The 23,582-nt window shown below is 42.7% G+C and overlaps 1 protein-coding gene across 10 annotated transcripts in view; it reads right to left on the bottom strand.

Annotated features, from left to right (window-relative positions):
* Window positions 1-23,446, bottom strand: part of LOC105027157 (CSC1-like protein 2) — a 299,336-nt gene extending 275,890 nt beyond the window's left edge. For 8 of the 10 annotated variants that reach the window (XM_034294237.1, XM_034294244.1, XM_020044463.3 and 5 more), the window contains exon 1: window positions 23,152-23,446. The gene's annotated coding sequence lies outside the window, so the exon portion shown is untranslated. Of the gene's footprint in view, window positions 1-3,112; window positions 4,818-23,151 lie in introns of those variants that run through there. The other 2 variants (XM_034294240.1, XM_034294239.1) reach the window with 2 other exon arrangements.
* Between the last annotated feature and the right edge of the window lie 136 nt (window positions 23,447-23,582).

The following is a 23,582-nucleotide window of genomic DNA, read 5'->3' as shown; positions in this document are numbered from 1 at the left end:
AAGTCCCAGATGCATAGAAGCGCAGACCAATGAGGACCTGTTCTTCCACAGACAGACTGTGACTCCTTCGGGTTCTGTGCAGTTCGTCATTTTATTATAATTTTAATCATTTATTAATTGCCAAGATTTACCCCATTTTCATAGCTTGCGTTCAGGGACCTACACAATACTGCTAGCGAGGATGAAGAGTATAGGCCGCATGAATGGTGAATGTGAATTTATATTGTCAATTGTCAAAACATAAATCAATCCGATACTGGCCACAAAGAAACATTGTTTGTTAGACAACCTGGACAGAGAAGCAAAGACAGACATCAAACAGCAGAGACAGCGCCGCCAAGCGACAGGTTTGTTTTTAAATATGTAGAAATAAAAAAATGTTTTGAGAACCTTTGTTTTATATTTGATTGGAAGTGATGACTCATTTTTCTTACAAAAAAAATAAGGCCACGTCTAAAAATGGGTGTATATACCTTTTAATATGCATTTGAATTCATCCTAACACCTTTAGCTTCCTTAAATGTGAAGAGTATGACTTGTTCTAGATGTTTACAGTTTGACATTGTACCGATTTGATATTGTCAATTTACTGTCTACTGTGTTTCACAGGCTTTGGCTAGTTGGCTGAAAGAACTCTCGGGTGAAGAGATGAAGCAGTTTGCCGGGGCAACTTTTTTGTTTCTTCTCCGAGCTGGCGCTCTGCTGAGTTGGATTACCTGATCAAATCAGCTGACGAATGAAGGAGAGCCAACCGCTCTTATGGGGAGAAGCGTTGTTGCCAAAATAAAAAACATTCCACTCGTCCACAACCACCACAGCCTTACCCTGGAGACCTGATTGCTCAGGACATTTAAAAGAGAAGAGAAGCTGTGGTTTACCAGGCAACTGAGGACATGATGTCTGATGTGGAGACTGGATTTTTGGTTTCCTGATCATGTTAGCTGACCAGCGAAAGACACTTGAACTGCACAGATTTTGTGCACACAAACCCACACATACTCAATTCTCAATTGATGCTACCTGTAACGAATATGACAGTGTGAAGCCAGAGGCGTAACTTTAATCCACAAGGCAATAGAATAGAGAACAGGTAGGCAGAGTTGGTACACAGGACACCAGAAGGCAGCAGTACAATCCAGAATCCGAGGGGGGTAAGCGGGAGGCAGGGGGAGATAGTTCAGTCGTCAGGCAATCCGATGGGCTACGGTACAAAATCAGAAGGCAGGCAACAAAGTCGGGATAGGCAGAACAGGTCAATGTAGTACTCAATTGAAAACCAGGGAAACAGGCTCAGTATGTCGCAATGTCACAAAGAATACCTCATGGGGAGAGAAGGAAACAGGTAGGCTTAAATGCACTGGTGATAATGGGAACAGGTGTCTAGAATTCGGGTGACTGGGACTGGGAGGATGTGCTGCGTTCGTGGTGAATAGGAAGCAAGGCAGGGTCCAGGATGTCCCGGGCTGGCACCCAGGACCGCTCCTCCGGGCCGTATCCTTCCCAGTAGACAAGGTATTGCAGGTCGTCCCTGCACCATCGGGAGTCAAGCAGTGCCCGGATACGATAGGCGGGTTCCCCGCCAACGTCCAATGGAGGAGGTGGGGTTGCGGAGCAACCGGAGGATGGAGTGGGCTGTAATGCACTAGTTTGAGGAGGGAGACATGAAACGAAAAGGAGATGCGATAATGGCAGGGCAACTGCAGGCAGTAGGTGACTGGATTGACACGGTTTTGCACCCAGGTGGCCGCTTGGAGATGCTGGTGTGCTGTCTCCCACACACGGGCGAAACCAATCCTCGACAGCAGTAACAGGGCCGGGCTGCGTCTCCCTGGGGAACAACGGGCTGATAGCCAAGAACATGTTGGAATGGCGTAAGACGGAGGGAGAAATGGAATAAGGAATTCTGTGCATACTCTACCCAGGATAAGTAGCGGCTCCAGTCACTGGCATTTCATGCGCATTGTTGGCGGAGGTATTTGCCAATCTCTTGGTTTAGCCTCTCCGTCTGTCCATTGGATTGGGGGTGGTAACCGGAGGACAGGCTGATCGAGAACCCTAGGTGATCGCAGAAGGCCTTCCATACCCGAGATATACATTTGGTTCCTCGGTCGGACACTATGTCCTCTGGGATACCGAACTGACGAAACACCTGCTGGAAAGTGCATGCCGCCAGTTCCAAGGTGTTAGGGAGATTAGAGAGGGGTATTAGACAACACGTTTTGGAAAAACGGTCCACGGGACCAGAATGGTGGTATATCCGTCTGAGCCGATGAGGAATAGGCAGAGGCATGAGCTTACCCGACGGTAACTGGCGGGGGCTCTTGGTTTGGGCGCACACCGGGCAGGACATAACATAGTCCCAAACGTCCATCAGACTACCAGTAGCATCTGGACAGGAGTTCTGTGTTACGGATGACTCTGGGGTGCCCCTGTACCCAAGAAGTTGTCGCTACATTGCAGAAGTTGTGGCTGGAGTACCGCAGGCACGAAGGTCTTCCCGGATGGAGTGTTGGGGGGCACCGGATCTGTGGTGAGATCAGAGTTTTGGCATTTTCTGGCTGGTGAGTGCGGTGTGAGGGGCCGCGGCCGAACTGAAGCCGCAGATGGGGACCTTGCTCTTGTCCATGATGACCCCCCTGGTGTCAGCTCGAACCTGAGAAAGGCAACGGTGGTGATGTGGAATCTGCTTTTCTCTGCCTTCACGTGCATGTGGTTTTCCTGGAGGTGCTGCAGGACCTGTTGAATGTGGTCAGCTAGGGAGTCAGAGTAGATTAGGATGTCGTCGATGTAGAGAATGACAAACGGGTCGAGCATGTCCCGGAACAGGTCATTCATGAATGACTGAAAGACGGCGGGGGTGTTGGTGAGCCCGTAAGGCATCACTAGATTTTTGTAGTGCCCCTTGCTGGTTATAAAGGCGTTCTTCCATTCATCCCCCGACCGGATGCGTATGAGTTTATACACGCTGCGCAAGCTCAATTTAGTATAGATGGACGCCTGGCCCACTTGTTCTAGGGCCACCGGGATTAGGGGCAGCGGGTAGCAGTGCTTAATAGCGGGGTCGTTCAGGGCCTGGTAGTCAATACAGGGGCATAACCCCTGTCGTTCTTACCCACGAAAAAGAAGCTGGAGGCTGCGGGTCACTTGGAAGGGCGGATGGACCCCTGCTGGGGGGCTTGGATCGTGGAGGGGTCGTGGAGGCTGAGCCAGGGGCGGACGAGTGGATCCCGGGGCGAAGAGAGGACCATAGGTTGGATGGTCTCCAAAATGCAGGGCTCCGACCTGCAGGGTGATGGGCGTCGTTTGGTGCATGATTAAAGGAGAAGGAAGAGAGATGAGGCCTAACTCTAAATCCTGGGCCAATTGGCGATCAATGAAATTGCCCGCAGCTCCTGACTCTATGAGCCCTCTTCGGGCTAGGGTCACCCCATTGGCTGTGAGCAGGACAGATGGGCTATATTGGTGTCTGGACAGAGGTAATAACATGGATGCCCCTACCTGTGCCCCTGGCGGATGTCGGGCCTCCCGGCGTGAAGGAGGACAAACCGGGCAACGGCAGAGGATGTGTCAGTTGTCCCCGCAATTCATGCAGAGGTTTCTTTGGATGCATCTTTGTTTCATGGCGGCGGAGCGACCCATGCCTAGGCGCAGGGTGGCGATGTCCTCCTCCGGTCGGCCAGTAGGTTGTCGGTAGCGATGGACATGTTGATGTACTTGTGGAGGTCGGGAAGGTCTCCTCAGCAAGCAAGTTGGGCCTGTAGTTCGCCATTGAGCCCACACAGATAAACCGTCAGGAGCACCGTCTCACTCCACCTGCTCCCTGCAGCGAGGGTGCGGGTTAGGGTTAGTCCAGCGCATACTCAGCTCCATCAAATTTGTTGGGCATAGAGACGGGTGGTGGTGTCCGCGTGCCTGAGGAGGACGATGCGAGGGTTGACTGGCCCAGCAGTCCACAGATCTCGTCAATCTGTTCCTCCTGCTGTGACAGCCGAGCCTGTAGCTCCCCAGAATCCATGATACCGGTGAGGTATTCTGTAACGAATACAACTCAGACCCAGATAGGGTGAAGCCAGAGGCGTAACTTTAAACCACAAGGCAATAGAACAGAGTACAGGTAGGCAGAGGTCGGTACACAGGACACCAGAAGGCAGCAGTACAATCCAGAATCCGAGGGGGGTAAGCGGGAGGCAACCGGAAATAGTTCAGGCGTCAGGTAATCCAATGGGCTACGGTACAGAATCAGAAGGCAGGCAACGAAGTCGGATAGGCAGAACAGGTCAATGTAGTAATCAATCGAGAACAGGAAAAACAGGCTCAGTGTGTCACAAACAATACCTCACGGGGAGAGAAGAAAACAGACAGGCTTAAATTCACAGGTGATAATGGGAACAGGTGTCTAGAATTCGGGTGATTGGGACCGGGAAGATGTGTTGCGTTCGTGGTGAATGTGAAGCAAGGCAGGGTCCAGGATGTCCCGGGCTGGCAGGGTGAATGGGAATTGGTGGTTGTACCGGTGACGGAAAGCTGGCGGCAGGAGCAGAGACAATTGGCAGGCTCACACTACCATACTCTCCACATTACTTTATATATTTCTTTAATTTGTAATATCTTTATTAGGGTGTAGTTATTTTGTTGTCCATTACTTAAAATGTTTTATTTGTTTTTAGCCTTTCTATTGGTGCATTTCTGTGAGGTTAGCATTGCATAAAGGTTTTATTCACATTGACTATTTATTTTCCATTGTTACTTTGCCGTGCTGGAACCTGCAAGTAAGAATTTTCACTTAGAACTTGACTATATCTATAATCACAATACTGTTTTTGCCGGACAGCATAAGCAGAGCCAGGCATGTACAGCGAATGTCTCTTACTGAGTGAGTGAGTGACCGACCAACTGACTGCCCCTTGTTAAATAGCGAAGTGGTTAGAGAAGCGAAACTGTGAACTATAGGTCCCAAGATCGTATCTCCTCGCATTATGAATTATTCCGTATAGACGAAAACTTTGCTGGCTAAAACCATCAGTATCTACATTATAGTAAGGCTGAAATAAAACAGTTTACAGTTATATTGTGACTGTTTCTGGTGGATTTTAGAAGTACGCATCCGTGCATTCGTTTTGGGTCAAGATAGACAAACACATTTGCTGGCTACAACATACAGTAGTTACGTTATAGTAAGCCTTAACTGAAACTATACGGTTATATTGTGACTGTTTCTGGCATGGAAAAGTTAATCTTCAGTCTCACTATCAGTTGCTCAAATCTTATGATTATTCCTAGGAAGTTAGTAGATACTAGTAAGCCTATTACTGGCTAATAAGCTGTTAAAACTGTCAGTGGCAAAAGCCATACAGTTCATAGACGCTATGGTGGAGGTAAACTTAATAAGAAACGTTAGTCAGTTAAACACAATCCTCAGTGGAATGTGTAATGCCGTGGCATAGTGGTTAAAGACAGTGCCTCTCATATGGTAGACCTGAGTTTGAATCTATTGAGAGCAACAACATTTATTATTTCTGGTAGATTCCACGATTCTCTCGTCTTTTCACTTGGTGAAAAAGTTAGTTATCGTCACCTTTATTGATAGTTATTGTATCAATGTAATTCACGAATCAAGGAAAAAAGTACATTGTTTCACCATGGAAGAAAAAAATACATTCTTATGCCATGAAATGAAATAGCTTTGGCAGGCTCGCTAGCAATTGCTCAATTCTTATGACTATTCCTGTAAGTTAGTAGATACCGGTAAAGCTTATTACTGGCTAATACACTGTTAAAACGGCCAGTGGCAGACGCCATACATAGACACTATTTGTGGTCGAGGTAAACTTATTAAGAAACATTAGTCAGTTTAACGTTATCAATGTAATTCACAAATGGCCAATTAACTATTAACATGGCCAGTGGCAAAAAAGATTTGGTACCAAGGACTTAAGGAGTGGCTCAGGTCTTTGAAGTGTTGAGTAATTAAAGACTGTAGTTCTCGTGACTGCCCTGGAATTGCCATAATTTGTATGATCTGTAAAGATAATTAGGACTACGAAACAGGGGTATTTGGCGCAGTGTTGGTTTTAATCCCTTGTCCGTGTAAGCTTTTGAACTTGTTTTCTGTTGTACCTGACTGTTAACTGCACCCACCTAAATAAGTCACTGATTAAAGGGTCACAATATTTTTTGTTTTATTTAACTGGATTTGAGGTCCAGAGTTGATTTTGAGAGGCCTATATTTTTCCAACATTTGACATGCAAAAATATTTCCAGGCACAATAGGATATGATAATCAATCAATTGGTATGGTAGTTGAACTCTTTTTAAACAGACAAAATTAAGTATATGGCACTGTTTCTAGTAGCGCCAAGACATTAGAGCAAACATTTGAGAGAACTCAGAGAGACCAACCTTCTAAAAAGATCACTAAAGTGGTTTGGTCATAACACTACAGATGTTTGGAAATCATTGTGGCAAGATCAAACAAGCCTCAGCCCTTCAGTAGATTTTTGGTGCCATTGAGTGGAAGGTGTTATAGATGTTACATTCAGACAATGTAAGAGAGAATCAATATACAGCGCCCCACACCACAGAGTGATTTATTGCTTTGACCTTTTGGCAGCTGCATCTGTGTGAGAATATGAAAATGTAGCTGTTTTTTTCCGGGGGGGTGCATGTCCATTTAGAGAGGGAGGGGTAGAGCAGGTGATTATGTGAGATGAGAGGGGTTAGGTAAAAAGGATTATGAAAAATGACATTTAATGGTTGTAAATTTATGTACGGGTTGTTAACAGTTGTGTTTTTCCGGGGGGTACATGTCCGGTTAGGTAGGGGGTGGTTAATAAAAGTGTTTTATGTTTATGTTCTTCTAAGTTAGTCTTGAGATGAAAGATAGAGAGGAGCAGAGCAAGGGGGTGGGGGTTGAGCAGATTTTTCCGGGGCTTCATTCTCTGGGAAAAGAGGGTGTGCAACTGGTGGTGTAGGGTTTCTTGAGATGCAAGGGGGGGTTGAGCAGCAGTTACCTTTGGTTCATTCTCTGAGAGTTACCAATAAATACTAGCTAGATTTCTCCTGGTTTGCAGTTGAAATCGTTTTTTTACTCTGTATAAGAATCAATATGGCGTCTGTGCTTAGTGATACACTGGTGACAACCCAGACTTACGAAATAAGTAGCAGAACGGAGGACTGAAAAAAAAGATGCGCTCCAGAAATATATGATGCACCAAAGAAGTGTTCTCTTAATGTTTATAGAACTCAGATACCGCCATTTAAGCAGCTGATGGATCTGCAGGACATTGCAGATGGAAAAATGGTCGGTTTGGCGTTTGATTATCCAGCTTCTAAAGTGAAATAAAAAAATTTAGAATATGCAGAATATATGCAGAATATACAAACAACACCTGTGGCATGAACCTCCACAGTGGTACCATACATTGTATGTCACAAATATATAAATCCCAACGGGTGTGTGAGAGTATCCTGTTTCATGTGTAGTGATCAGTTTTGATATTGGAAGTTCCTGAGATCGTAAATAAATAAATCCTAAGGGGCGTTGTCTTCACAGGGTGTAGCATTCAGGGATATCTTTAAACAGATGTTACATCAACAGTGGTCCCATACGTTGTACGTCACAATAAATCTCAACGGAGGGTGTGAGAGGACCCTGTGTCATGTGTAGTGATCAGTTTTGATCAGTGGAAGTTCTTGAGATCGTAAATAAATAAATCCCAAGGAACGTTGTCTTCCTAAGGTGTCCATGACAGCTGCTGGTTAGGGCTGGGTCTGGATATAGCTCCTCCCCGGAGAAGTGTTAAAACCTCTTAGGTCAGTAATTCTTGTTACTTGGAAGAGGTTAAGTATTTGAACGGATCTAAAATATGTCAGGTAAAACAAATGATGCATTCTGCCTGAAATTGCCGGGGTATACAGATTCAGACGTTGAAAGGCTCATTCATAGACTACCAGAGAATTTAGAGGGCGAGATCAAAACTAGTGATAATAACTTAAAATATATTTACGATCCAATCAATTCATTATGCCCAGACATCCCTCTCCCTAGACACTTCCTCCAGCTCTTCCAGGGGGACACCGAGGCGTTCCCAGGCCAGCCGGGTGACATAGTCCCTCCAGTCCCTCTAGGTCTTCCCCGGGGTCTCCTCCCGGTGGGACGGGACCGGAACACCTTCCCAGGAAGGCGTTCCAGAAGCATTCGAAACAGATGCCCAAGCCACCTCAGCTGACCCCTCTCGATGTGGAGGAGCAGTGGCTCTACTCTGAGCTCCTCCCGGGTGACCGAGCTTCTCACCCTATCTCTAAGGGATCGCCCAGCCACCCTGCGGAGAAAGGGCCGCCTGTATCCGGGATCTTGTCCTTTCGGTCATGACCCAAAGCTCATGACCATAGGTGAGAGTAGGAACGTAGATTGACCGGGAAAATCGAGAGCTTTGCCTTGCGGCTCAGCTCTTTCTCCCGTTCCATCCTTCCCTCACTCGTGAACAAGACCCCTAGATACTTCAACTCCTCCACTTGAGGCAGGCACTCTCCACCAACCTGAAGTGGACAAGCCACCCTTTTCCGATTGAGGACCATGGCATCGGATTTGGAGGTACTGATTCTCATCCCCACTGCTTCACACTCGGCTGCAAACCGTCCCAGTGCATGCTGAAGGTCCTGGTTTGAAGGGGCCAACACGACAACATAATCCGCAAAGAGCAGAGACGAAATCGTGTGGTCCCCAAACCTGACACCCTCCTGCCTCTGGCTGCGCCTAGAAATTCTGTCCATAAAAATTACGAACAGAACCGGCGACAAAGGGCAGCCCTGCCGGAGTCCAACATGCACTGGGAACAAGTCTGACTTACTGCCGGCAATGTGGACCAAGCTCCTGCTTTGGTCATACAGGGACCTGACAGCCCTTAGCAAAGGACCCAGGACCCCATATTCCCGAAGCACTCTCCACAAGATGCCGCGAGGGATACAGTCGAATGCCATCTCCAAATCCACAAAACACATGTGGATTGGTTGGGCAAACTCCCATGAACCCTCCAACACCCCGTAGAGGGTATAGAGCTGGTCCAGTGTTCCACGGCCTGGACGAAAACCACACTGTTCCTCCTGAATCCGAGGTTCTACTATCGGCCGTATTCTCCTCTCCAGAACCCTGGCATAGACTTTCCAGGGAAGGCTGAGAAGTGTGATCCCCCTATAGTTACAACACACCCTCCGGCCCCCCTTCTTAAAAAAAGGGACCACCACCCCGGTCTGCCATCCCAGAGGCACTGTCCCCGACCACCACGCGATGTTGCACAGGCGTGTCAACCAAGACAGCCCCACAACATCCAGAGACTTAAGGTACTCAGGGCGGATCTCATCCACCCCCGGTGCCTTGCCTCTGAGGAGTTTCTTGACTACCTCTGTGACTTCAGCCCGGGTGATGGACGAGTCCACCTCTGAGCCCTCATCCTCTGCTTCCTCAATGGAAGACGTGACGGCGGGATTGAGGAGATCTTCGAAGTATTTCTTCCACCGCCCGACGAAATCCCCAGTTGAGGTCAACAGCTGCCCACCTCTACTGTAAACAGCGTTGGTAGGGCACTGTTTCCCTCTCCTGAGGCGCCGGACGGTTTGCCAGAATCTCTTCGAGGCCAATCTCTACACGGCAATGTGTTGAGAGCTATAAGAGTGTATCCACCGCCAGATACAAAACCTGATTATTAGGCATTGATAGATCAAATTAGATCATCTTCTAACATAACACCATCACAACATTAAGATAGAGACACTGATTATTCAATGCTGTTTGAACAAATGAACAAGTTAATCCCAGAGCCACCTGCTTTGAGTCCAGAAGAATTACACATAAACTATGATGAATTAATCACAGCTTCGAGTCCAGAAGCATTACACATAAACCCTGACTATGATGCTCTGATTAGTCAAATAAAAGAGTTAAATCCTGAACCAGCATGACACTGCCAACTCATTTAGAACCACAGGCTTCCCATTCAAGTGTTGAAATTACGGAGTTAAATCCTGAACCATCCACTCCTTTAGAACCACAGGCCTCCCATTCAGGTGCGAATCAACAGGGTAGAGGTCTTGATAGAAATGTGAATATTGTTTATCGCAATAAATTCAGCAACATTGAAATCCGACAGCGTTTTAATTTTGCTCACATTAATTAAATGTATGATTATTCAATGTTCTATGTCAATGTGTTAACCACTTTAACAGAACTGTTAGAAAGAGCTACAGCCTACGCAGAGCCTAGAGATGTACTGCAATTAGAAATTAGGGGTGATTCTATACGAAACAATGAATCCTATATTATGGAGAATGGTGATGCAAACATGAATACATTTCTGGATATGCTTGAAAGGCTTGTACAGTCCAATTTAACACTCTTAGCCGATAATACCCTAGAACTGATTGTGACTGTAACCGTACATGCCGTACAGCTTACTGCTGTGAAAAACACAAGTTGGCCTTATGGCATCATGGGGCAGGTAATTTTGCCAGCTGGTGTTACATCGATAAGAGAATTATAATCTAAAAATGAATAACCCCGAACCACACAAATGTAGCAGAAAACGTCCAATATGAAAAGGTTGTGATGGCAATTTCATCAATCAGAACTCTTAAACAAGGAAGTAAAGGAACAGAATTCTCTTGGCATAATTAACAGTTTATTTTCAAATAGAGAGACACGTCGAACGCTTACAGAATAATCATCTGAGGAGTCTCTAACTTAATACATGACAATCATAAGTACTTATAGGGGGAAAAGGGGTGTGGTAAGATGCTGCCCATCTGTCTTGTGTCACATAGGTTTTACCCTAAGGGAAGGCTCTCCCCCCACCTTATCCTTCCTGCCATAATGTTTACTGTTGTGTTTAACTAAACAGGCCAACTTAACTTACTTCCCCCCAAGGACCATATTCCTAAGGAACAAAGGACTGATACCCTTCTTGGTCTATGCAGAGGAACAGATGCCAAGAGTACCTAGTGATGCTCTGATACTATACAGACATGTGTATCACAATCAAAATAAATTGTTACATACCAGGCAATAGAAAAGCAGACATTTCTCAATTACTCCTTAGTTCAACATTTTCATAACAAGGTCCACAAATGTTATATTCAATTTGTTATATTTAATCTGTTATATTCAATCCCTCAGAAAAAATAGTTTTTTATGACTTTGAAACCCGACAGAATGACTCAACAGGTTTACACATACCTGTATTTGTGTCTAGCATGACCTTTGAAGGCTAAGGGACAGAATTGTGCCATGCTCTTTTTAAAGCACTTTTGGAAAAACAAATATAGAAAGTAGACTTTCATAGCCCATAATTCAAGTGGTTATGACTCCTACCTTCTTTTAAACCCCTTGGTACTGCAAGGCGTAACTTCCACACTTATAACCCAAGGAAGCAAGGTGTTGTGTTTTATAGATCACGCATTTGATCAACGATATATTGACAGTCTTAGCTTTCTTCCCATGAAACTCTCTGAAATGCCCAAAGCTCTCGGTTTTGAAACAGCTGTTAAAGGTTGGTTTCTGCATTTTATCCGCTCTGAGGAGAATCTCAATTACATCGGCCCTTACCCCGGTCCTGAAATGTATGGAGCTTATCAAATGACAGTCAAAGAGAGAAAGAAGTTTATGACATGGTATGAGACAGTCCGGCATGAAACCTTTGATTTTCATAAAGAGATGGAAATGTATTGTGACAATGATGTTTCTATCTTGCGTGAAGGTTGTCTCACGTTCAGAGAGGAAGTAATCAATGACACAGGCGTTGATCCCTTAAGTTGTATAACTATTGCATCGGCTTGTATGAAAACCTATCATACTCATTTTATGACAGAGGAATCTATAGCCATTCTCTCACCTGATAACTATTGAAGACAGTACATATATACTCTAGTGGTTCCATCCAATGGTTGGAGTACTTGGCTGAGATAAAACACATCTTTATTCAGCATGCCTTGAAAGGGGGTGAAAAAAAGTTTGGCCCTTATCATGTAGACGGTTATCCAGTCATCGACAGTGTCGAGACAGCTTTTGAGACAGCTTTTTAAAGAGTATATCAAGACTTTCTTGAGAGGCAAGCAGATGGCTTCGAGTTATCCTGCAACAGCCAATGAACAAGAGAGCAAAGACAGGTACATTCAGGATTATTATGACAAAGAGGGCATATGTTTGGATCCTGAACATTTTTTAGTCAATATGGCTAAGAGAAGTTTTTCTAAACTTTTTTTGAACAATTTGAAGGGAAAGTATCCTCAGAGAAGCAATATGCTGACAACATCTATTGTTAGAGAATTTTTTTACTCTGGAGAAGCAACCTGGTAAAGTGGCAGCATAAAAATAATTAACTTAGATGTCCCGGAAAAATGTCTATGTAATCATTGCAGCTTTCACGACAGCTTACGGCAGTCTTGAATTGAATCTTATGGAACAGCTACAGAGGAGAGTTCTATACCACAACACAGATTCTGTGGTTTATTTGCGCAAACGGGGTGACTGGAAGCCCCATCTGAGCAATTATTTGGGGGGTTTAACAAATGAACTTGAAGATGGTGATCATATCACAGATTGATCATTGTGTGGTCGCAAGAGTTATGGGTTTTGGACTAAAAACAATCGTGTAGTCTTGAAGGTCAAAGGCATCACACAAAACTATGAAAACGCCCCAAATGTAAACCTGGAATCACTCACACATTTGATCGAGGGTTTCATAAAAGACAAAACTAATGTTGAAATCTTTCCATCTTACAAAATAATTGTCAGGGATAAAAAAGGTTTCCATGTGCGCAATGCATCACTCATAAAAAATGTCAGGGTGGTGTTTGACAAGAGAGTGCTTTTAGCAGACGGTACCACATTACCATTTGGCCTCTGATGAGATAAGATGTAGTTTGTAGAAGGTTTTGATTCAAGATGGAATTTACCTTTCTCAACTATGGATGTTGGACCATGCAGCAGTGGAAAAACTTTTATATGGTTTTGTTTAAAAATCCTAGAGACAAACTGCAGATTAACACTCTGGCTCAGCAAATGTACCCGGGGAGACAAGCTTTTTTTTACGGAAAGTTACGAAGACGCAACAAAAGAACATTTTCCTATTTGCTGGTAGACCTTAAAGCTTCTACACCAGAACATTTAAGACTCAGAACAGGTTTGTTCCCGTGGGAGTGGCCAACAGTTTACGTCCCAAAGAAAAAGTAAACATGTCTGCATGTTTAAAAAGACATTTGCCCTTTTTGAGAGCCCTAGTCGTAGCCAGCCCTCTGCGAGATTGCTTTGAATGTTCTCAAAGGGCGCATCCCACTCAGCCAGGAACAATTAAACAAACTAAAGAGGCAAAAGGCAGTCATCCAGCTATTTGCAGATAAAAGGACAAGTATTAAAAATAATTGGCGTGCCATACAGCAGACGGGCGGTTTCCTCCTACCCCTACTAAGCGAAGTCCTCCCTTTCCTCAGTAATCACCCCCAGGTGTGGGAGCTAATGTCTAACAAAATGTATTTAGTGCCTCTACATCAGCTGAATAAACTTAAGCAACAAGGTCCTGAAACTATTAGACAAACGGCTGAAAGGGATCTGGATACGGATAGGATGTATTGAACATGAAAGGAATTAATCCTTATGACAAGGCAAAGAAATACTCTCAACTCTTACAAAGGTATTTGAAAAGAGATTAAAATAACAGGAAACTTGACCCTCTCCCTACCGGAAACAGAGTCTACAGAACCTTTTGTTCCAGGGAGCTTACAGGATCACGCCATAGATGAGGATGATGTTATGAGTGACGTTCTCGAGCATACTCCAGCACGTAGCCACATTTTTTTTGTATACATTATGAATCAAATAAAGGGGTCAAAAAGAAGAGCTGTCTGGAATGACAAGGGTGAATTAATCAGTAATGGTAAAATTTTAAGAGGCTCTAATATGATAGACTTGATCAAAAAATTTCAACTGCCTCACAAGATATCTGAAGACAGAAGATCTCTAGGATAGACCCATTTTCTTAAGATCATGGCCGATCTCAATTTACCCCTGGCCGGTGTGGCTAATTATAAAATTTGTCGAAAGATACAACATTTTAAATTGGTTCCCTCCAAAATACACTAATTTGAAAGGCAGAATACTGAAGACTGGTTAAAATTTTCTGAATAAATACACAATCGACAATTGTAATGTAATGAGATTTTTTTATCAATATAAATACATTTGACAAAAAACTGGAAGCGCATTTCCAGTCTCAGGCTGCCTGTGGAGACTGGTGAAAGGTTTCCTGTGTTGTCATCATCCGGGGATAAGTTGAAAGCGAACATCGAGCTATCAGCCCTCTATTTGCAGCCAGTGGAACGGCTGCGGGGTCGATGGACTCCATACCGCCTCCTGTATCTTTGTTAAACAAGCCGGCTGCAAATTGTTTATTTAGTGTGTCTAGAGTAATTTAGTAAACATTCCATTATTGCCCTGTAGGGGTAGGTAGAGCTGCTTTGACTGATGAAACATCCACTTGTGAAAAGATGGTGGCCAGAGGATAATGTGTTATTCAGGTCCACCGTGGGTAAAATTCACAGTGACCGGGGATAAAGAATTCTATAGGGCTGTTCTCTGTAAGGGCCGAGATCGGCATAATCTCAACATAATTTGCACTATCCAATATCCATTTTGTCATGGGGCACGAACAAAGATCAAGCTCCGTTTTTATTGCTTTAGGTGACATTCTACGTAAGAGCAATTTTTGGGAAAATACTTTCATGTATTCCTTTTGCAGACCTCCTGCCTTTGCGCCGCTTCTGACTTACTGATTTTAATTTAACCGCTGACCTTGGCTTTTTAGGGGGAGGCATCCACACACCAGGGAGTCTCTTTTTAGTTCTTCAAACCAGCATCATGAGTCCACCGCATCCTCTTTCTTTTTCAGGATCTGATGCTTTACGTTTACTCATAATGTTCGATATAACTTTTTTTTTTCGCTGCATGTTTCAGATGTGGCTTAGCTATACTAAAGCCTCTCTTCATTAGTGGTAAAACTATTCTAAACAGATTACAAAATATACCTCCAACCCCTGAACCTTTACATAGTAGGGGTGCCATAATAACCTGGGAGTCCGTTCCCTAATTGATCAACATAATAAGATGTACCAGTTAGGGTCAAGTTGCGGATTGTGTAACATCTTTACATTTGTAAAGAAGACTGTACCAGTCGAGTTCAACAATCACTTTTCCCATTCAAACACTATATTTTTATTCTGATCCTTCTTAATCCCAATCTGTATGTTTTCAATATACTTCTTGGTTACAGGTACATAGTGAGGCCGCGTATAATTAATTGTGATAATACCTCTTTTTTCAGGATATGTGTCCAGTTATGTGGGTATATAATCTCCACGAGACCTACCTCCCAGCTCCCCAGTAGCTCTATCGGTTTGGCAACATTTGTTGTGAAATTAGAACTTTTGTTGTTTGGATTTATTTTGGCTAAGGCATTGCTGGGGAGAGTCAGATAAAACAGTTGTGAACAACACACTAGCGGTAGTTATCCTGTTGCGTCCAATACTTCCGACTCTAGGACCCAGCTGTGGAACTTTCCAGACAGTTTTTCCACCTGAGAACAAGTATTTGATATACGGACGATTTTGCAGGTTTTCCTACTTACAAAGCATGTAGAGGTCTGTAATTTTTATCATAGGTACACTTCAAATGTGAGCGACAGAATCTAAAACAAAAATCCAGAAAATCACATTGTATGATTTTTAAATAATTCATTTGCATTTTATTGCATGACATAATGTCACAGTTTGTCTTCATGGTGTGTATGCAAAAAAAGGAGACGAATGCAGGGAGGCAGTCAAATTATATGTATTGCGTTCCTCAATCAAAAAGGAGGTAGCACTCAAAATGCGCACAAGCGCATAACAATTGCGCACAGCAAATCCGGAACAAACAGAACATAGAACAATACCACACAAAGACACCCGGAAACACAGGAACTTATATATGCGATCTAATGAGGGAATGGACAACAGGTGCATGCAATAACAAGACATGACAGTGCCGTGAGAGGAGTAGCGGCGTGGCTAGAAGGCCAGCGATGACGCGCGCCGAACACCACGTCGGGAGGGGTGGCGGCCGTCCTCCATGCGCGTCCTCGTTACACATATGTATTGGATCACCTACCAACCAGTAAGAATTCCGGCTCTCACAGACCTGTTAGTTTTTCTTTAAGAAGCCATCCTGTTCTCCACTCATTACCTGTATTAACTGCACCTGTTTGAACTCGTTACATGTATAAAAGACACCTGTCCACACACTCAATCAAACAGACTCCAACCTCTCCACAATGGCCAAGACCAGAGAGCTGTGTAAGGACATCAGGGACAAAAGAGTAGACCTGCACAAGGCTGGGATGGGCTACAGGACAATAGGCAAGCAGCTTGGTGAGAAGGCAACAACTGTTTGCGCAATTATTACAAAATGGAAGAAGTTCAAGATGATGGTCTGGGGCTCCCTCTGTCTGGGGCTCCATGCAAGATCTCACCTCGTGGGGCATCAATGATCATGAGGAAGGTGAGGGATCAGCCCAAAACTACACGGCAGGACCTGGTCAATGACCTGAAGAGAGTTGGGACCACAGTCTCAAAGAAAACCATTAGTAACACACTACGCCGTCATGGATTAAAATCCTGCAGCGCATGCAAGGTCCCCCTGCTCAAGCCAGCGCATGTCCAGGCCCGTCTGAAGTTTGCCAATGACCATCTGGATGATCCAGAGGAGGAATGGGAGAAGGTCATGTGGTCTGATGAGACAAAAATAGAGCTTTTTGGTCTGAACTCCACTCGCCATGTTTGGTGGAAGAAGAAGTATGAGTACAACCCCAAGAACACCATCCCAACCGTGAAGCATGGAGGTGGAAACATCATTCTTTGGGGACAGGACAACTGCAACGGGGACAGGACGACTGCGCCATATTGAGGGAAGGATGGATGGGGCCCTGTATCGCGAGATCTTGGCCAACAACCTCCTTCCCTCAGTAAGATCATTGAAGATGGGTCGTGGCTGGGTCTTCCAGCATGACAACGACCCGAAACACACATCCAGGGCAACTAAGGAGTGGCTCCGTAAGAAGCATCTCAAGGTCCTGTAGTGGCCTAGCCAGACCTCAACCCAATAGAAAATCTTTGGAGAAAGCTGAAAGTCTGTATTGCCCAGCGACAGCCCCGAAACCTGAAGGATCTGGAGAAGGTCTGTATGGAGGAGTGGGCAAAAATCCCTGCTGCAGTGTGTTCAAACCTGGTCAAGAACTACAGGAAACTACAGGAAAATATCTCTATAATTGCAAACAAAGGTTTCTGTACCAAATATTAAGTTCTGCTTTTCTGATGTATCAAATACTTATGTAAAATTGGCAGTGTAACAAATTCTTGTTCTCCCCACTGTACGTGGGTTTCTCCTTTAACTTTTTTTCATTTCAAAATCTCATCTACGTGAAAAACGTTCTTTAGTTATCTTCACTTTTTGAAGCTCTTGTTCATATAAGGTTCCATCACTTAGCTTATAAACAGGTATGCAGTATGCATTCCGTCACTGAAAATAATTTGTCAGAGTAACCTTGTTCATATTTCTTATCAAAAACACCTCGCAACTTTGAGACACGCACAATATCGCCTTTTTTAATTGAAAATAAATGGCTTTCTTTTTACGAAGGGGAAACCAACCGTAAAGATTTTTTAAGACTTCAAGTGTGTTCTCAGCTGTTACCTGTAACGGTGTCATACGTATGCTCTTGTGATAACTGTAGTTACTGTGGGGCAAAAAATTATTTAGTCAATGACCAATTGTGCAAGTTCACCCACTTAAAAAAAACCTTGTGAAGACTTACAGAAAACCTTTGACCTCTGTCATTGCCAACAAAGGGTATATAACAAAGTATTGAGATGAACTTTTGTTATTGACCAAATACTTTTTTTCCCCACCATAATATACCAATAAATTCATTAAAAATCCTACAATGTGATTTTCTGGATATTTCTTTCCTCATTTTGTCTCTCATAGTTGAAGTGTACCTATGATGAAAATTACAGGCCTCTCTCATTTTTTTAAGTGGGAGAACTTGCACAATTGGTGGCTGACTAAATACTTTTTTGCCCCACTGTATAATTTTTTACCAGGTCTTGAATCACGTCGACATAACGCTGTGTGTTATGAGCTGTAAAATTTCCTTCAAAGTCTTGTTATAACTTACAATAACGGAAGCTTTTCAATCTGAACCCATTCACAATTTTTTTTAATGAACAATTAAAGAACTCCTTTCCAGAGTCCGTTTGGACTTTCTTGGGAATTCCACTCTCTTTCAAAATAGATGCAAAAGCCCTAGTCACTTCAGCCCTGCTCTTATTTTTTAACACTCTCAGAAAAGCTACTTTTGAGAAAATGTCTATTACCATTAACCTTTAGCGATTTCCATCATTTTTATCAGAAAAGCTTGACTATCACACAAGTCGGCCTAGAATTGGGATAAACGATGAGTGGTAAACACCCTCTGGCTTATGGAGAGTATAAGCATCCTAGCCGGACTGACATCAGTTACAGGTCCGTCACTTATACTACTTCCTGTTTCTTGTGCAATAGCTCCCTGAAGTCGCTCCTTTCCTCCAAAAGACCCCGGATGAGCGGGATTAAAATACTTAATTTTCATTAGCTGCTCCATCCTCCTAATTCTCGTTATAATGGTTATTCCAAAAGTATGCATCATAAACTTATAGAAAAGGTTAAGGAGAATGTATTCACAATATTAATCAAGAGTTTACATGCTTACAATATCAATCAAGAGTTTCAAATCAGTTTTCTCGGTTACATAATAATTTATTACATTGAATACATTTACAGGCTTATGGCTCTGTATTTTTAACACACACACATCGATTATATATGCATACAAACAAATTAGAAAAATATTTGTCTAAAGTTTTATGTACAGGTGCTGGTCATATAATTAGAATATAATAAAAAAGATTTATTTCAGTAATTCCATTCAAAAAGTAAAACTTCATTCCACACAGACTGATATATTTCAAGTGTTTTTTCATTTCATTTTGATGATTATAACTGACAACTAATGAAAACCCCAAATTCAGTATCTCAGAAAATTTGAATATTGTGAATAGGTTCAATATTGAAGACACCTGGTGCCACACTCTAATCAGCTAATTAACTCAAATCATTCTGCAAAGGCCTTTAAATGGTCTCTCAGTCTAGTTCTGTAGGCTACACAATCATGGGGAAGACTGCTGACTTGACAGCTGTCCAAAAGACGACCATTGACACCTTGCACAAGGAGGGCAAGACACAAAAGGTCATAGCTAAAGAGGCTGGCTGTTCACAGAGCTCTGTGTCCAAGCACATTAATAGAGGGGTGAAGGGAAGGAAAAGATGTGGTAGAAAAAAGTGTACAAGCAATAGGGATAACCGCACCCTGGAGAGGATTGTGAAACAAAAATGTGGGGGAGATTCACAAAGAGTGGGCTGCAGCTGGAGTCAGTGCTTCAAGAACCACCACCCACAGACGTATGCAAGACATGGGTTTCAGCTGTCGCATTCCTTGTGTCAAGCCACTCTTCTTAATTGGCTAGCAAACTCACCTGACCTTAACCCTATAGAAAGACCACTATCAGAGCAAACTGGGCCCTCATAACACATGAGCGGTGCCACAGACTGATCGTCTCCATGCCACGCCGCATTGCTGCAGTAATTCAGGCAAAAAGGAGCCCCAACTAAGTATTGAGTGCTGTACATGTTCATACTTTTCATGTTCATAATTTTTAGTTGGCCAACATTTCTAAAAATACTTTTTTTGTATTGGTCTTAAGTAATATAAAAATTTTCAGAGATACTGAATTTAAGATTTACATTAGTTGTCAGTTATAGTCATCACAATTAAAAGAAATAAACATATGAAATATATCAGTCTGTGTGGAATAATATAATATACAAGTTTCACTTTTTGAATGGTATTACTGACATAAATAATTTCTTTATGATATTCGAATTATATGACCAGCACCTGTATATCCCATTCCAGGTCTCAGGTACCTTCATCAAGCAATAGTGTAAAATATGTTTTAGGACTGCTCGTAACAGGCCTATAGGAGAGAGATATTTTCCGACGTTGTTATATAACGCGGGGTATAGGTCTCCCAGCGGCGTCCTCTGGTATCATTGAAGCCATGGTTCTTTGAAACGGTCTACTTTAGCCCTTCCCTTTAATTGCTGCATAGATCCTTTGACCAGAGGGCGTGGCTTTTTAACCAATACATATCATTCCTGCTTCCTTATACATCTTGGCTTTAGCTGGATCGTGTTCGTAACTAGTGTCTGCAACAAGACATTTCCTAAGTTTAACAACGCTCTGCCATTGTTGACTTTGTGCGAATAGCTCATCAATTCGCCAAAACATGCCATTTTCCAGATCACACCAGACGCTAACCGGTATACATACCTGTGACATTTTAACAATCTTTCCATCGCTTATGTTCCATGCAAAGGAAGAAAACTCAACAAAAACAAATGGATGTCCATTTTCCCTTCAGATTTTTATTATGTGCTGCATTGTCTCAGTGGAGCTCGGTACACCTTCCCAATCGATCTCCAAACAAGTGTCAATAGTGTAACCTCTCATGCCTGACTTCATTTCATGACACACCACATGGCGTAATACTTCCCAGTCAGTGATTTGGTACTCCACGCCACAGGTGTCATTTGTATATTCAGCTCCCATGTCTAAAATGTACAACTTCACTTTAGAAGCCGGATAATCAAATGCTGATCCATCAGCTGCTTGAACGGCGGTCTCTGAATTCTATAAACATAAAGAAAATGCTTTTTTGGTGCATCGTGTATTTCTGGAACGTCTCTTTTTTTGTTCCTCCGTTCTACCTATTTCGTAAGTCTGGGTTGTCAAGGGTGTATCACTAAGCACAGACGCCATCTTGATTCTTATACAGAGTAAAAAAACGATTTCAACTGCAAACCAGGAGTCTAGCTCTTATTTATTGGTGACTCTCAGAGAATGAACCAAAGATAACTGCTGCTCAACCCCCCCTTGCATCTCCAGAAACCCTACACCACCAGTTGCACACCCTCTTTTCCAAGAGAATGAAGCGAACACCAAGAGAATGGTGTAGGGGCGGAAAAATCAGTTTAACCCCCCTTGCTCTGCTCCTCTCCATCTTTCATCTCAACACTAACTTGGAAGAACATAACCATAAAACACTTATTAACCACCCCCTACCTAACCGGACATGTACCCCCTGGAAAAACACAGCTGTTAACAACCCGTACATAAATTAACAACCATTAAAATGTCATTTTTCATAATCTTTTTGACCTAACCCCATTCATCCCCCTGAATCACCTGCTCTACCCCTCCCTCTCTAATCGGATATGTACCCCCCCCGAAAAACAACTGATACCAAAAATTATTTTCATTTTCTCACACAGATGCAGCTGCCAGAAGGTCAAGGTCAAAGCAATAAATCAATCTGTGGTGTGGGCGCCGTATACTGTATTACTCTAATGTAACATCTATAATGTTTTATTTTTTCAAGAGGAAGGGGTAGTCTTGTGATCTGTTTTATAAGACTTGCTTACCTAGTCAACAACTATTTTTGTTTCATTTTAAGATACCAGTAAATCATGGAATATTTAGATTTTTTTGCTCACAAACAAATCACAATTCAATATTTTTTCATCCCACTTTAAAATGCATCTACATCCACAATCCAAGTGGGTAAATACTTATTACATCCTAAATAACAATCAGTTGGCAAACAATAGCACATTGCAAGTGTAACTTCACAAAAATATAATGTGACTAGTTAAATAAAACATTTGTGGAATAAAACTTAAGGGACAGTATTAATAATCATGTCAGTATTTCAAAATACCACTAGCTGGTTATCATGTAGCTACAGATGTGGAATGGACATGTTTTTTCTGCAAGAGAGAGATTATTCAGGCTAATCAGATATCATGTCTAAATAAGTGTGCTACTCTGCAATAAGAGCAAACATTTGAGGAGAAACTTGAAGATATTTAAAAGTAGCCTATAAAAATAGCCTATACAAACCATTTTAAATAAGTGCAGAGTATATAGACAAATGCAAAAGAAATGTACTACGTCCCTACATTGTCCATAGTAATTATTAGTCATGTAGCCTTTATTTGTCACATTATTGTATAACGATTATACAAAGAAACAAGAACTTATTGGCCCCCAGTACATCCAAAGTATTTAGCAATTCATTTTAATATATATAGTACGAGTGATGTGAAATTTGATATAAAATGATAGGCTCCCTGGACGAAAAAAGTCATAATTGCCAGAAAACTGTCATATCCCAAAATGTGTTTTACAAATTCACCACCTGGTATCTGCTTGACAGATGCTTTTGCCAGTCAAGCCAGGTTAAAAAACCTGATCTACATAAATGTTTTAAAAAAATTTAGGCTTAAATTGAACACAATATTTAGGACATACATATTACTATAATAGGCCTACGTCTAGGATGTTTCTGTCATTCTGCACATGTAGGTCTCTAATGAGGATGAATGCTGCGGACAGTGGGCGTTAAAGGGATTTATGCGGTTGAAGAGTCATACAGCAAACTGTCCAGAAGCATTCCCGGAACAATGTCTAAGGCCAAATTAGACATTAGACCTGAGAATGTACATTGGAAATATTTACCAAAAACCATTTCTCTAACTGGATCTTGCAAAGCATTTTCTGAGAAGAAAACCTAGTTGAGTGTACAATTACAGTTACATGCGTCTAATTTATTGACAAGGCTACATATTATAATATCGTAATCGACAGGCTATTATCAATTTTATAGAAAATGAAGTTGGTAGGTATTTAAATTATTATTACATTGTCTAGGCCTTGGCTACTATGAGATATATAATCGTTTATCTCAGCTACATAGCCTATTGGGATGACAGGGCCGGAACATAATAGTGCGATTGCGATTCTGCATGACTGCTGCGTCAACATTTTTAAAACAAGAACCATCGCAAGGTTTTTTTTGTTTACCTTCAAGTCATGTGTAAAACAATAAATGAAATTAACTTGCAACTTATTTTACCTGGCTGTCCAATTGTAGTTTCCGTTTGCGTCTTCTCTTGTTCCACTGGCAATTTCCCAAACGAGATCTTTACAATCCTCACAAATCCTCCAGCAAAAGTAGGTCTACAAACAAATCTACACAAACGCACGCTGCTAAAACGCATCAGAAATGTACGAAGTCGGTAGAGGGCTTTTTGTTGCAAATGTTAAAAAGCGGCGAATAAATTCTGAGTTCATATGAACTACACAGCGAAAATGGACGCTCCGAGAATTTAAATACCAGGCAATTGTAAGACCCACATCCCAGCGAACAGTATCAGTTGCCACAACGTAGGGGAGAGTGGGATAAGTTGAGCTAGTGGGTAAGTTGACACACCCCCTCTAGACAGCGGTACAACATTTTTGCTATGGGACCATATATTCAGGAATAACCCACCATTTCCAACTGGT

This window comes from Esox lucius, chromosome 9 (assembly GCF_011004845.1).
Source record: "Esox lucius isolate fEsoLuc1 chromosome 9, fEsoLuc1.pri, whole genome shotgun sequence".
Lineage (NCBI taxonomy): Eukaryota > Metazoa > Chordata > Actinopteri > Esociformes > Esocidae > Esox > Esox lucius.
This window is presented reverse-complemented; position numbering and strand designations above follow the sequence as displayed.